Here is a 14,134-nt window from a genome sequence, read left to right as displayed (position 1 = left end):
CCCTGGAAGCCCCACCCCCCCAGGTGACACCCTGGGTGAGGATGCCACTGATTTCACCTTAGACCTATGGTTTCCATTCAACATTCTGCTGTTAAGATTTTTTTCCAGCCTATCATCTAGCCCACTTTTAAACTATCTTCATTAGTTACCTATTCCCTTAAGGATTCAGAACAAGCATACTGTTTTGAACATGCCAATAAATCAGGGAAATGGTTGGCATATAAAATTAAGAAGCAAAGAGAAAATAAAATTATAATTAAATTAAAAGAGAAAGGCAAAGAATATATACACCCAGAACAAATTAAGAAAATAGCCACAGAATATTTCAAAAATCTATTTCTAGCAGAGAGTCTACCTGAAACTAGGAAAGAAAAGATTCGAGAATTTATTAGAAACAAAAAAGTCCCAAAATTTATGGAAGAGCAGAGAGAGAAAATAAACGCACCAATAACAAAGGAAGAAATACATACAGCAATTAAAAAAAAATTAAAGGATAATAAGGCTCCGGGGCCAGATGACCTAACAGCAAAACACCATAAGACCTTTGCTGAAGACCTGTTAACACCCATATATAACACCATAAAAGAAATAGAAACTGGAAGGTATCCACAAACATGATGTAACACGATGATTGCCTTAATACTAAAAGAAAATAGAGATGGTGAATTAATTAAAAATTATAGACCAATATCATTGTTGAACCTGGATTATAAGATTTTTGTTTCAATACTGGCTGATAGACTTAAACAAACATTGACACAATGGATACACAAAGACCAAGCTGGATTTCTCCCAGAACGATAGTTCAAAAATAATACAAGGATATTAATGAATATAATAGAATATTATGAAATATACAAAGAAAAAAAATTAGGTGTGATGTTGCTCGACTTAGAGAAAACGTTTGATAATGCAAGTTGGTTTTTTTTAAGGAGGTGTTAAAACAAATTAAAATCGGTGACGTTCTTAAAATGGATAAACACAATATATACTAATCAATATGCACACATAATAATTAATGGTGAAAGATCAGAAAGATGTAGAATTAATAAAGGAACACGGCAAGGTTGCCCGCTGTCCCCACTTTTGTTCATAATGATGATGGAAGTTGTATTAAGGAAAATAAGAAAAAATGACCAAATTAAAGGAGTACAAATCAGGAACCATCATTTTAAGTTAAGAGCTTTCATAGACAACATAGTAATTTATTTGGGGACAATCCGATCAATAGTATTTTTAGATTGGAGGAAACTTTGGAAAAGGCCTCTGATATGGCAGGATTTAAAATAAACAAACAAAAAAGTGGCATTTTGATGAAAAATCTCTCCAAAATAGAAGAAAAAGAATTAGAGAAGAGAACAGATTTGAAAGTAGTGCAAAACGCAAAATATTTGGGAATTACAATTACAAATAAAAACACTGAACTTTTAGAAAATAATTATATTACAACTTGGGGAAAGGTGAGAAACAATTTGAAAAAAATGGGGGAATTTACAACTGTCACTGCTCAGGAGAATAGCTTTAATACAAATGTATGTACTCCCCAAAATGATTTTTTTCTTTCAGACAATTCCTATTATAACATCAAGCAATATATTTAAAACATGGAATAAAGAGATTCGAGATTTTATTTGGCAGGGGAAAAAATCCAGGATTAAACTAGCCAATTTACAGGACTGTAAAGAGAAAGGAGGGCTAGGTCTCCCCAATTTACAAATTTATTATAATGCATGTGCATATACCTGGCTAAAAGATTGGATAAACCTAAACAATGAAGAATTATTGGCATTAGAAGGCGTCAACCTAGAAAAAGGTTGGCATGCTTACCTCTGTTATGAGCAAAAAAATGTAAAGAATGGAATAAACACATGATAAGGAGAGTTTTGATTAAAGTCTGGGAAAAGTATTAAAAAAACATTTTAATACTAAATTACCAAGATGGACTTCGGTTCAGGAAGCTTTTTACAAATCGGAACCCCCCCCAAAAGAAGTGGATTACCTATAAAGATATACTAATAAAAGCAGAAAGTGGACAGGAGATTAAAACTGTAGAACATCTTAAAAAAGAAAGGCCTGTTACAGACAGCCAAAATAAAGCTGCTTCGAGTCACAGTGGAGGTATGGTGTTTCAATGATGCATGTGTCCTAAGAGTCCAGAAACCACACCAAAGCCACACTCCAGTCCTTAGGGCTGGAGCATGGCTTTGGTGCAACTTCTGGACTCTTAGGACGTATGCATCATTGAAACACCATACCTCCACTGTGACTCGAAGCAGCTTTATTTTGGCTGTCTGTAACAGGCCAAAGAATAGTAATTCAGTGGCTTTCCTACTATAAGTTAAAAGGAAGATACAAAAAAGACAAGAGTGATATCGGAATTGAATCAGAATTAAACATTTTAAATAAAACAATATCTATGGGGGAAAACATATGATAACAAAGGTATATAAAATACTGTTGGCTATCGAACTGAAAGAGGAAACTGTAAAAGAGAGTATGATTAAATGGATGCAGGATATTAAGGAGCCAATATTACTGAACAGTTGGGAGAAAGTATGGGAAAAAAAATTAAAATTTACTAAAAGTGCAAAGTTAATTGAAAACTATTACAAACTGCTATATAGATGGCACATGTCTCCGTTAAAACTGGCCAAAATAAAAAACACAAACAACAGTAACTGCTAGAAATGCAAAGAAAATAATGACTCCCTTTACCACATGTGGTGGGTTTGTAAAGAGGCAAAAGGTTTTTGGGAGGAGATACATAGGAAAATCCAGAATATTTTTCAATATAATATAGAAATGAAACCCCAACTTTATTTATTAACCATTACAGAGGATCTTAGAGGGAAATTATGTCGTGAAGATGTTTTATTATACTTAATAACAGCAGCTCGTTTAGTTTTTGCAAAACACTGGAAAGGGGGAAGAAATAATTTACAGGAATGGTGATGGACAAAATAACTATGAAGATTAATGGGAAAACAGAGCAAAAATTTCAAAGTAAATGGGAAAAAGTGAACAAACTATGGGACTAAAGATAGCTACTAATAATTAAGGGAGTTAAAACCACCCATACAATTATAAGATACTGTTAATATATGCAATACTTCTCTCTCTCTCTCTCTCTTTTTGTTGGGAGGAGGGGAAACAACAGATCCAAGATATAACTGGTATGCTAGAATATAAGCAAGGCCAAATCACGGAGGATAACAGAGAAACAATGTTATTTATCCGTTCATGATATAAGATAAGTTCACACTATCTACATAAACAAACAATTGTAATGTATTTTATGTATGTATATATATTGAGTATGTATATTATGTATTAAAATTAATTAAAAATTAACAAGCTTCTTGTTTTAACTTTCAAAGACCTACATGACCTAGTCCCCCCCTATTTTCCAGTCCTTATTTCTCTTCCCTTCAGGATCTACATTCTAGGAGTCCTAGGCGTGATACAAACCACCCAAAAAGGGCGATCTGCCCGTGCCTTGTTTTACTGCGTGAGGAGCCACAGTGGACAAACTACGCGGCTCCGTCGCGCAGCAAAAAGAACTCTTAAAAAGCGGGTTCTTCTTATGGCGCCATAAGGACGTCGCAGTGCGCCAATGGCGCACTTGTGACATCCTTATGGGGCGTGATGTGTGGATGCTAAGCGTCTGTTGTGTCAAAATGGTGGTACCCATGTGTATAGGGCGCTGCCATTTTGACACCCTCTTCACATGCTAGGGGTGAGGCCAGTATGGGTGGTGCGCCCTCGGCCAACCCCTAGCACGTGACGGGGCACCGCAAAGGCCCGTCTGGAGAGGGACCTAGGCTTCTCAGCCAGCCATGGGTTTCTTCCTTGCCTCTGTTTCAACCTTTTTCACTGACTGCAAAACACTCTTGGAATTGTCTCCCTGAACATTTGCAGGCTGCTCCTTCCCTTGTTACTTTTAAATCTCTCTTTTAAACTTTCTTGTTTTCCAAAGCTTTTAGAATTTTAGTTTAATATTGTTTTATAATCTTGTATATTTTGATTACATATATTTGTCAATTTGCTTTATATGGTAACGTTGATGGGGTTTTTGTTATTTTATTGGGATAATTTGTTGTACAATAGTATTGTTATGTTTTAAACATTATTTGCATTACTCTTTCCTTTCCCTATACAGTACACATAGATTGTACAACTTTGGCAGGGCTCACTGTCTTTGGTTGTTTTACATGGAAAGTGTTATACATCAATGGTGCTATACAAATAATAATAATAATAATAATAATAATAATAATAACAACTTCATATATACATTGTATTTACAATATGTTGAGGAAATTAATTATTTTGATGTGTTTATTTTGCCTTTTGGTGCATGAACATCTTATTGATGTAAATATATGGAAATACTGCATCATATGGCATACCACACAATTTCAATTATTTCAAACTTTTATGCATTATATTTATACACATTTCTTTCTTTCTTTCTTTCTTTCTTTTGTTCTGGGAACATCTCTTTCTTTTTGCATTAGTAGCAAAAGCAACATATTTTATTTCAATGACATTTGTTACAGCAAGCTGTACATTACATTGGCTTTTTTAGACAAACTCTTGTTGTCCCGTAGTGCCTATAACTGTCACTGAAGAGACAACTCAGTTGGAGCCTTAACATTAATGAAAACAAAAGTAGAGCCCTTTCATCACCCAGCACTAGATACTCCACTCAAATGAGTAATCTCTCTGAGACCATAAAGAAGATTATTCCTCAGGAGAGACAAACGAAAGGGGTTTATTGATCTTTGTTCTGAGACCTTGGTGTCTTTGTTTTATGAAAAAGCCAAGACAGAGCTGCAGTTCAGGGGCTAAAAATCAATGGCTTTGAATGAGATAACAATCTTTGGGAGGGAGGAGAGAAAGAGGGGAATTCTTCTACTACTGGCTCTTCACAGAGCATATCTTTAATGCTTTCCCCACCACCACTGCTCACAAGCTTGTTGTCTTCCTTCCTTCCTTTCTGCTCAATATACCATGAGATTTCCACAGTAATCATCATGGGATTATTTTGAAAAGATGAGGAAGGGGTTGGAAGCATCTTTACGTGGCCCTCCGAATTCTTCCACCACATTGACACTGACCCACCATTGAAGAAAAGACATGTAAATGCCAAGTCTGCCCTAGCATAGCACCCATCCTCCTGGTAGTGATTTGTTCATGGATGATAGATGGAAATTCTAAATCCTGCCTCAACTTCATGTAACTCAACACCAGGTAGCAATGACTGTGAATATAGATGCATCAAGCTATGCAGTTAATACATCCACATGTCTTGTCTACTGAGGTGCTCACCACACAAAATTTTATGTTTTCTCTCTCCACCCCAAATAACAAATAAATATGGTACAATTTAAACGTGAAGCATAACATTGACAAATGCAGTTATCACAAATACTTTTGTCTCTGTTCTGAGCACAGGCAGGGTACACGCATGGCTGAGTGAAAACGGAGCTTATCACATGCTAAACTGTCGGCAAGGCATCCCCATGCCACTGCCAACCCCAACACGTCTCCAAGCTGGGCTGAGGCGGATTAATTTTGTTCAGCCAGAAAGCTTTCTTGCTCAGCTGGAATCCCTGCCCGTGCCCAGACAGAGACAAAACTGTGCAATAAGCTCCCTAGTAACATCCAAAAATTATACCTTTATTAGACCAACCAAAATGCAAAATACACATGTTTCAAGCCATGGAGACACACTGGATTCCAAAGGAGTCATCTTTTTTTGTGTTGCAAATGGATGTTAAATTTCCTGGACTTTGAGAATCTCTCAGTAACCACATGGCCAGAAGGAGTAGGTTCCAGCCTGCAAGAAGTGCCCCTCCATACCATCTGAGAACAAAGACAGCAAAGTGCAGGCTTATGATTAACATCTTCAATTTTTTTCTCTTGTATAGTTTTTAATATCTTGCCTGATGAAGAAGCCTGTGAAGCTTCAAAAACTTGCAACATGTATATTGTGCATTTTCGTTGGCCTAATAAAGGCATCATTGTTTGCATGTTATTGGGTTTATCATATGGACAACATGGCTACCCCTCTATGTTTTTTGTATTAACCTGGAAAATGTTTCCACAGTGCTCCATGTTTGGCACAGTGCTGGAAGTTTGACATATTCATCTGTTTTCTACCCATTGGTGAAGAAACAACACCATGTTTCTGTACAGTAAACTGTTTTTTTGTGATATGGCATGTTTTTCAATGCAAACAAACTTGGTGGCATCAATCATCTGTGGGAAATCTGTCTGACTTCCATTCTGGAGCTGAAAACAGATCCCATGTGACACTGATAAATTAACAAATGAGTTGGGTCATTTTCAGAAACAGTGCTTCATTTTGTGTGCTTCAGCACATGAGTCACCTATTCAGCTGGGAACTGCTTTGAGGATGTCACCCTAAGGAGCATTTATTTAGAAAGCATTTCCCAATAAGGTCAGGGAGGTGAAGAACAAAGCATGCAGATGTGATCTTTGCTGCATAACTTGAAATCCATGAGAGTCTTTTATGTCTGTCTGTCTGTCTGTCTGTCTCTCTCTCTCTCTCTGTGTGTATAGATAGATAGAGAGAGAGAGAAAGAGAGAGAGAGGAGTTCAGAAACATTACTTTTTGGCTTACATGTTTTGGCTTACACATTTCTTGGGCTAAACTTCGTAATATGGCCAGTGCTAGGAGAATCTGGGAGTTGTAGTTCGAATAAGTAACTTGTTCAAATTTTGATAAAATAGAATCAGCATGTGGTCATTTTTGCCTAAAGCAAAACCAAAAACAAATCTATCTTTAATCACATCAGGGTTTTCACCATCTATGGTGAACATCCACATTCAGGTATATTTTGCTTAGGCTTTTGTTTCAGACTGGAATTTTTAACCCAAGAATGAGAACACATGCAGAGCAGTGGGACTTACAAGCCTCCTCAAAATGGGAATAAGCTCAGGGATGTGCTGACTGGATGAACTCTTGTCAGTCACTCATTCTTGAAATAAAGAAGGGAAGAAAGAGAGAGAATTAGGAGGAATTTGGCCAAATAGTATTCATTTTAAAACCTCACTGCCATTTCCTTAATCTGCACCAGGTGTGAAGATATTAAAAATGGTCAGATGGGATATTAGCAAGCAAGTCACAGAATACACAGACATATTTATGTTTGTCTCATATATCCCACAGTTATGGCTTCCACCTCTCTTTGACAGAGGAGAAAAATAGCCATTCCTTTAAAAGAATGCAAGTTTTAGAACCAATTGTGTCATACCCAACATTAAATGCTTCAGCTTAAAATCAATTTTATTTATGGGTTCCAAAATATCCCTGAAGACAAATCTACAAGGTCATGAAATGGTACTAGAAAATATAGAATAGCGATGGAGAATGGGTGGCACTCCAGATGTTGTTGGACTACCACTCCCATCATTCTTCAACACTGTCTATGGCTGATGGGAGTTCAAGTCAGACTATATCTGGAGGGCCACATGCACCATATTCTTTGATATACAGTATATGAAAGCTATTAAGCTGCCCTTACTGAAACCCCAATGTTCAGTTTTTGTCATTAAGTAATGTAGGAAGGAAAGAAAAAGGGAAGGAGGCAGACAGGCAGCTTAAGCCCTCTCTCTCTATCTTTCAACTGATTGGTGACTGATAGATACTACCAGAGTCCACTGGCGCATGCATAGAACTAGAGATTGTCTCTCCTACCAGATGACACACATGCAAAAGACTTTTCACAGCATTCTCTCAACTGACCGCATCCAGAACAGCAATCCATGTACAGGAACCCATTTCATATATAATGTTCATCTATGTAGAACGATAGGGAAAGTGTGCAGCCTCAAACTCCCTTTTTGGTGGTTCCAACCAACTTCCACAAGTGCACAGAACCCAAGGTTTTTTTTAAATGGTTCATTTTTCAGCTCAGAATTTCCTGAGGGGGTCAAAACTATCTCTAAATGAAAAGGGTTGCTTTCTCCACCTCTCTCGCCCTCTAAATGGCCACAAATGAAAGTGATTTTTTTAAAAACATTTTGAAATGTGACTTCTACAGAAGGTTTATAGGGGCAATTCTTTTTTTTTTTTTCTCTCTATTTTTTTTTAAAGCAGAAAATGGTGCAAGTATATGTTTGTATCATCTAAATCCTTTAAGAATGTGCTGCCTATCAAAGCAACACTTCCTCTTTGGGCTGTCTAAGGCAAGGAACTACTCCTCTTGAATTTCTAAAACAAGAGAAGGACTTAAAAGTAGTACAACTTTGAAAGTTGTTTCAAAGGTATTTGCAGTAGGATTTGACTTACTATCTGTTGCTCCTCAGAATAAAGAATGTCAAAATATCATATGCCACAGGAGATGACAACTAAATCTTTTAAACACCCATACTTTGCTGCAGGAATTTAGCAGATGATTAGTCTCGAATAAGCATGTATACTAACAAAACATGCATCTGAGGAAGTAGGCTCAAGTCTATGAGAGCACATACTACCAGCTTCTCTCGTTCAATTAGTCTCAATGGTACTGCAAGATCCCTTTGCACATCGATTTTCCAGACTAATACGGCTACAGCAAAGCCAACACTGTGGTAGAAGATTGCCACTCAAACAACAGAATTTTCCCTTCACTCTTTCTCTTCTTCTGTCCTCTGTATCATTCACCCTTTCTGCTCTGGAAGGTTTGGCAACACTTTGGAGATGGAGTTGCAGAAAAACCACTGTGACAAATGAAATTCCATTGGCAGATGGACAATATTGGATAAAAGCCTCAAATTTGGTTTTCTGCAGTACATCATGAAATATTTAATTTAATTTTTTAAATTCAAATATTTTCTAACATACTATCAGTATAGAAAGAGATCTTGTAGCACCCTTGAGACTAAATGAAAGAAAGAAGTTGGTAGCATGAGCTTTCATACACTTCAGTATACTTATTCAGATGCATTTGGAAGAGGAAATAGAGTAAAGCCAACGAAAGCTCTTGCTTTCTACATAGGGACCACCAAATGCAGTGCGCAAACAAGAATCAAGGAACACGAGAGACACCGCAGACTGGGCCAGCCAGAAAAATCAGTAGTAGCAGAACATGCCACAAACCATCCTGGGCATAAAATACTGTTTGAAAACACTGAAATTCTGGACCACGCCAACAACTACCATGTCAGGATGCACAGGGAAGCCATTGAAATCCACAAACACCTGGACAATTTCAACAGGAAAGAGGAAACCCTAAAAGAAAACAAGGTTTGGCTACCACTCCTGAAAAATAGCAAGAAAAAGACTCAACAAATGCAAATGAGAAATCTCCCAGCAGACAATGAGCACTATCAAGCAGACACTAATCCTCTTTTGCAGACCCTCCCACCCTGAGGCCTGCCATTAGCAACAAAACAATACACATGCAAATCACTCCTGTCTCTCCAGGTCACACAATATATATACCCAAGTCCTTTCCAGGCAAGCATTCTCTGAAGATGCCAGCCACAGCTGCTGGCGAAACATCAGGAAGAAACTCTTATGGAAAATGGCCACATAGCCGGAAAAACCCACAAAAAATTATGGATGCTGGCCATGAAAGCCTTTGACTTCACATTGAAAGCTCTTGCTACCAACTTCTTTCTTTCAATTAGTCTCAAAGGTGCTATAAGATCTCTTTCCATACTGATTTTACAGACTAATACAGCTAGGTCTTTGAATCCTATAATCAATATCAGATGGCCAGCGGTATAGATGCCTCTAACAAACAATAATGTTCTGGAAGCTAAGCATGGTCAGCTCTAGTTAGTACCTGGATGGGAAACTGCTCATCAATACCAAGTGCTGTAGGCTGTATTTTAGAGGAAAGAACTGGTAAAACCATCTCTGAGTATTCCTTGTATAAGAAAATTCTATGAAATCCATGGGTCGTAATCAGTCAAGAGGCAATTTTAGTTTGAGACTCCCATATTGCAGTACGGTAAACCAGCACTGATATGATTCAGATGTTCTGAACTATGACCCCAGCTAGCTGGGGATGGGAAGCATCAGCCAAAACATCTGGATCACAGTGATTTCACACATTTTGCAAGAACTGGAAACAGTCAGGAAATAAGAGCCAACTGGACCATGCTTGAAATTAGCTACAAATCAGAATGTTCAACTTGGCATAGATCTGAGATGTGCTTCTAGTAACAGGAATGGGTCTTAGGTATGAAGCCAAAGAAATAAATGATTAAACATATATACAGTCCCATTCATTAATCCATGTTTAAGCAAAAATAAATGAAAAGTACACTTAGAGGTCTGGGTCATGAATCATAGGCTGGATCCCTGGCTGGATCTTTTCCCTGTAGGTTTTCATAGATTTCAGTCTAAACTCTCTAAAATCAGAGAACCTGACCAGCAAGGAAGTGGTTCTTGACCTTTGGTGCTCCAGACAGTTTTGAACTTCAGATTGCAGATGTCTAAGCCAGCATACTCAGTTATTCTGCAAGTTGAAGTTAAAAATATCTGGAGGGCCAAATGCTGTGAACTACTGCTTTAAGGAGATGAAACTTTGATTTCTGTCCACAAGATATAATAATCCTCCCAAGAGAAGATAGTAATTGACAGAATCATTGATATATAATAACTACAGCTTCTAAATATATTAAACAGAGCCTTCTCCACTGAAGGCTCTAGAATTCCCTTGTTTGAAAGTCAGTAAAGATTATTAATTTCTATACTGCTTTTTATGATAACTGAAGTCACTATGTTAAACTCCGATTCTGCAATTTTGATGTCTTATTTTATTGTTTAACTGACAATTGAGAATTGTATCAGCCTTCACCATATCAAGTTGCTTCACCATATCAAGTTGCTTGTGCTTTGAGAACTACAGTCCTCCCTCTATTCTCGCGGACTTGGGATCCGTGTGCCTTGATTATTTGCAGGGGGCGAATGGAGGGAGTTAAAAAAGGGGCTTGCACCAATGGGGAGTGCACCTCCATTCAAGCTAATAGGGCTTGAACGTGCGTGGTTTCCCATTTTTGTGGGGGAGGGGTCTGGAATGGATCCCCCGTGAAAACGGAGGGATATAGCACTCTTACTGTGGGATATAGCACTCTTACTGTGGTCTAAACACAACTGCTACTTTCAACTATTGTTGTGTACCTTCAAGTCATTTTTGACTAATGGCAACCCTAAGTCAGACCTATCATGGTGTTTTGATTTGTTTTTTTCTTGCAAGATTTATTCAAAGGAGATTTGCCTTTGTTCCCTTCAGGCTGAGAGAGTATTATTTGCCCAAGGTCATCCAATGGGTTTCCATGGCTGAGGCGGGGGGGGGGGGGATTCAAACCCTGGTTTCTCGAGTCCAAAGTTCAAACCACTAACCATTTGATTTTCTCTGCCAAGGTTTTGGTAAAAAAAGAATATGTGCCCAGATAGCCTGAATCACCACGAAAAACTCCCCCCAACTCCCCAAGCATGGCAAGGCAACTAAAATTGATCATTTTTTTCTGTGAATCCTAGAGCTAGAAGTAATATGATATGATGGAGTGATGGTACATTGTTTTTTCTGTTCAATGGATCTACTCTTGCAGAGTCTAACAATTAGATTTAAACCAATAACTGCAGTGTTCTGTTTGTTGCTGTGTGCCTTCAAGTCACCCCTGACTTATGGCAACCCTCAAGCAAATCTATAATGAGGTTTTCTTGGCAAGATTTGTTCGGGGGGGGGGGAGTTACCTTTATTTTTGCCTTCCTCCGAGTCTGAGAGTGAGACTCATCTTGTGGGCTTTCATGGCTGAGTGGGGATTCAAACCCTGGTCTCCAGAGTCCTAGTCCGACACTCAAACCATTATACCACCTTGGTTCTAGTCTCAACTAGAATAGGTTTACTGAATCAATGGAACTTATGTGAGTTTTGACTTACCAAGTTCCAGTTGATTCGGTGGTCCTTCTTTAATTCATACTAAAAATTGGACGTAGCCTTATATTCACCTGCAAGAAAACACAACAAGTTTCTTGGCATACCCATAGTATGTTGTGCCAATGGAACACATGAAGTGCCATAACTGCAGGGCTTTAAAAAGAACCTAATTACTCAGTTTCTACTGCCTTACCCCACTCTGAAAAAACCCATAGGATGGATGGATGGATATGGTATGTGGGCAGGGGGGGAGGTAGATACAATTCTTTATTTAATGTTAGTTTGCTACTGGACCAGATGTTTGTTTATGGCTGGCTCTTAAGAAACTATTAATACTAGAATTCAAAGACATAGCCGTGTTGGTCTGGAAACTCAGTATGTAAAGGGATCTTGTAGCACCTTTGGGGCTAACTGAAAGAAAGAAGTTGGTAGCATGAACTTTCATAGACTTGAGCCTACTTCCTCAAATGCATCTGAGGAAGTAGGGTTAAGTCTATAAAAGCTCATGCTACCAATTTATTTACTTCTGTTAGTCTCAAAGGTGCACAAGATCCCTTTGCATACTATTAATACTAGAATTGTGATTTTACTGTTTCAGAAATTTGTCATCTCTATATTTTATCTTTATCTGTTGGTTTCTGCCTTGGGAAGGTTTTTATTCTTCAAGATTGTCTAAAAATGTTAAAACAAAATTCAAAACAAATAATTTCAACTGTATTTTGTCACACTATTGATGGCTTTGGGGCTAAAAGGGGTTTAAAATTCAACAATGCTAACACCTTTATTAAAAACTAACTAATCTTTCTTAAAATATTGGAAATAATTGGGAAAGGCAAAGAAAAAGACAGCTGCAATAGCATTCAAGAAACAGGGAGAGCTATGCCAATATACAAAATTCAGGGAAGTTGTGGTAAGAAAACTGATGTTCCACCTGGATAGTTCATCCCCAAGCCAAAAACAGAAATCTGTGTGCCAGCCAAGGCAGTTTCTAGTGGTGGGAGGTGAGTGAGTCATACATGGAAACTTGCTCAAAAGTACTCCAGGGCAAACCTGTTCTTCCTATCACACCAAAGCCACCTCTTGTTCCTGCCTGATTTGCAGTTAAAATGGTTATGGCTGCAGGCGCCTTAGCTACTTAAGCATTTTTTAAAATGAGAACAGCAAAAGCCCCATTCTTGACATTTAATCTTGTTAGCAATCTAAATTATGGTTTCCACCCTTCACTAAATGAAATCAGAAAACTTTTATATAAACTAGGAAGTCCCTTAGCAGGGTGTCACCTAAAATACATTTGGAACAAGTTAATTATAACAGATACCAATTCATGCTCATTTATGTAGCTCATCTCTCAGCAACTTCATGAATGCGGTTACGCAGTTACAGATTCAACAAATACAAAAATCATATTCAGCATAATTCTATACAGAGATGACCTCCTACTTTCTTAATTTCAGAGCCACCACTAGGTTTGAGTGAGCCCTCAGCATGGCACCACCATTGCTGCCTCCTAGCACTGCATGTCAGGGGTGTAACTGGGGGTGGAGGAAACAGAATGAAGTCATTGTTCCCCTTAATAAGAACTCTGCCCCCAATGAAATTTTTCTTCAGTCCCAAGTTTCTAGCAGCAAAGTAACCTAAAGCTTCAATTGAACATTCAGAATTACAAAGACACAACCATGCTAGTCTCGAAAATCAGTATGCAAAGGGACCTTGAAGCACCTTTGATACTAACTGAAAGACAGAAGTTGTTAGCATGAGCTTTTGTAGATTTTAGATTATTTCCCCATGCATCTGAGGAAGTAATCTCAAGTCTACGAAAGTTTATTCTACCAACTTCTCTCAGTTTGCCTCAAAGATGCTGCAAGATCCCTTTGCACACTGATTTAGAAATGCAGTTTAGACATCCAAAGAAAAGGAGCAGGCAAAGTTACCACAGGAATGCAAATATGGAAAATATAAGAGTTCTAGGTTTGAATAATATTCCATGTATTACTTTCTGCAATGCTAGAAATTTGGGAACTGAAGGAAAATTTAATCAGAAGGGCAAGATTCTTACTGACGGCAATGTCTTCATTTTGCCCTCATCCCAGTAGCTACACTCCTGCTGTCCACCTTCACCACCACCACTTGGACTCTCCAAAGGTGCTGCTACAACCATCAGTCCCCCACGTTTCTTTGGCAGGTTGGTTACCTGGTTGGTATATACAATGGTAGTGTAATGGGTTGAGAGT

General features: G+C 38.1%; 1 protein-coding gene across 4 annotated transcripts in view; it reads right to left on the bottom strand.

The window, feature by feature from the left end:
• ROR1 (ROR family WNT receptor 1) overlaps positions 1–14,134 on the bottom strand; it is a 262,338-nt gene that overhangs the window by 82,436 nt on the left and 165,768 nt on the right. Inside the window, exon 1 of one of the 4 annotated variants that reach the window (XM_089515341.1) lies at positions 6,940–6,976. The exons of the other annotated variants lie outside the window; for them this stretch is intronic. The gene's annotated coding sequence lies outside the window, so the exon portion shown is untranslated. Of the gene's footprint in view, positions 1–6,939; positions 6,977–14,134 lie in introns of those variants that run through there. 4 annotated transcript variants of the gene reach the window in all.

This window comes from Sceloporus occidentalis, unplaced genomic scaffold, assembly GCF_023333645.1.
Source record: "Sceloporus occidentalis isolate IW3139 unplaced genomic scaffold, rSceOcc1.0.p SCAF_3, whole genome shotgun sequence".
Classification (NCBI taxonomy): domain Eukaryota; kingdom Metazoa; phylum Chordata; class Lepidosauria; order Squamata; family Phrynosomatidae; genus Sceloporus; species Sceloporus occidentalis.
This window is presented reverse-complemented; position numbering and strand designations above follow the sequence as displayed.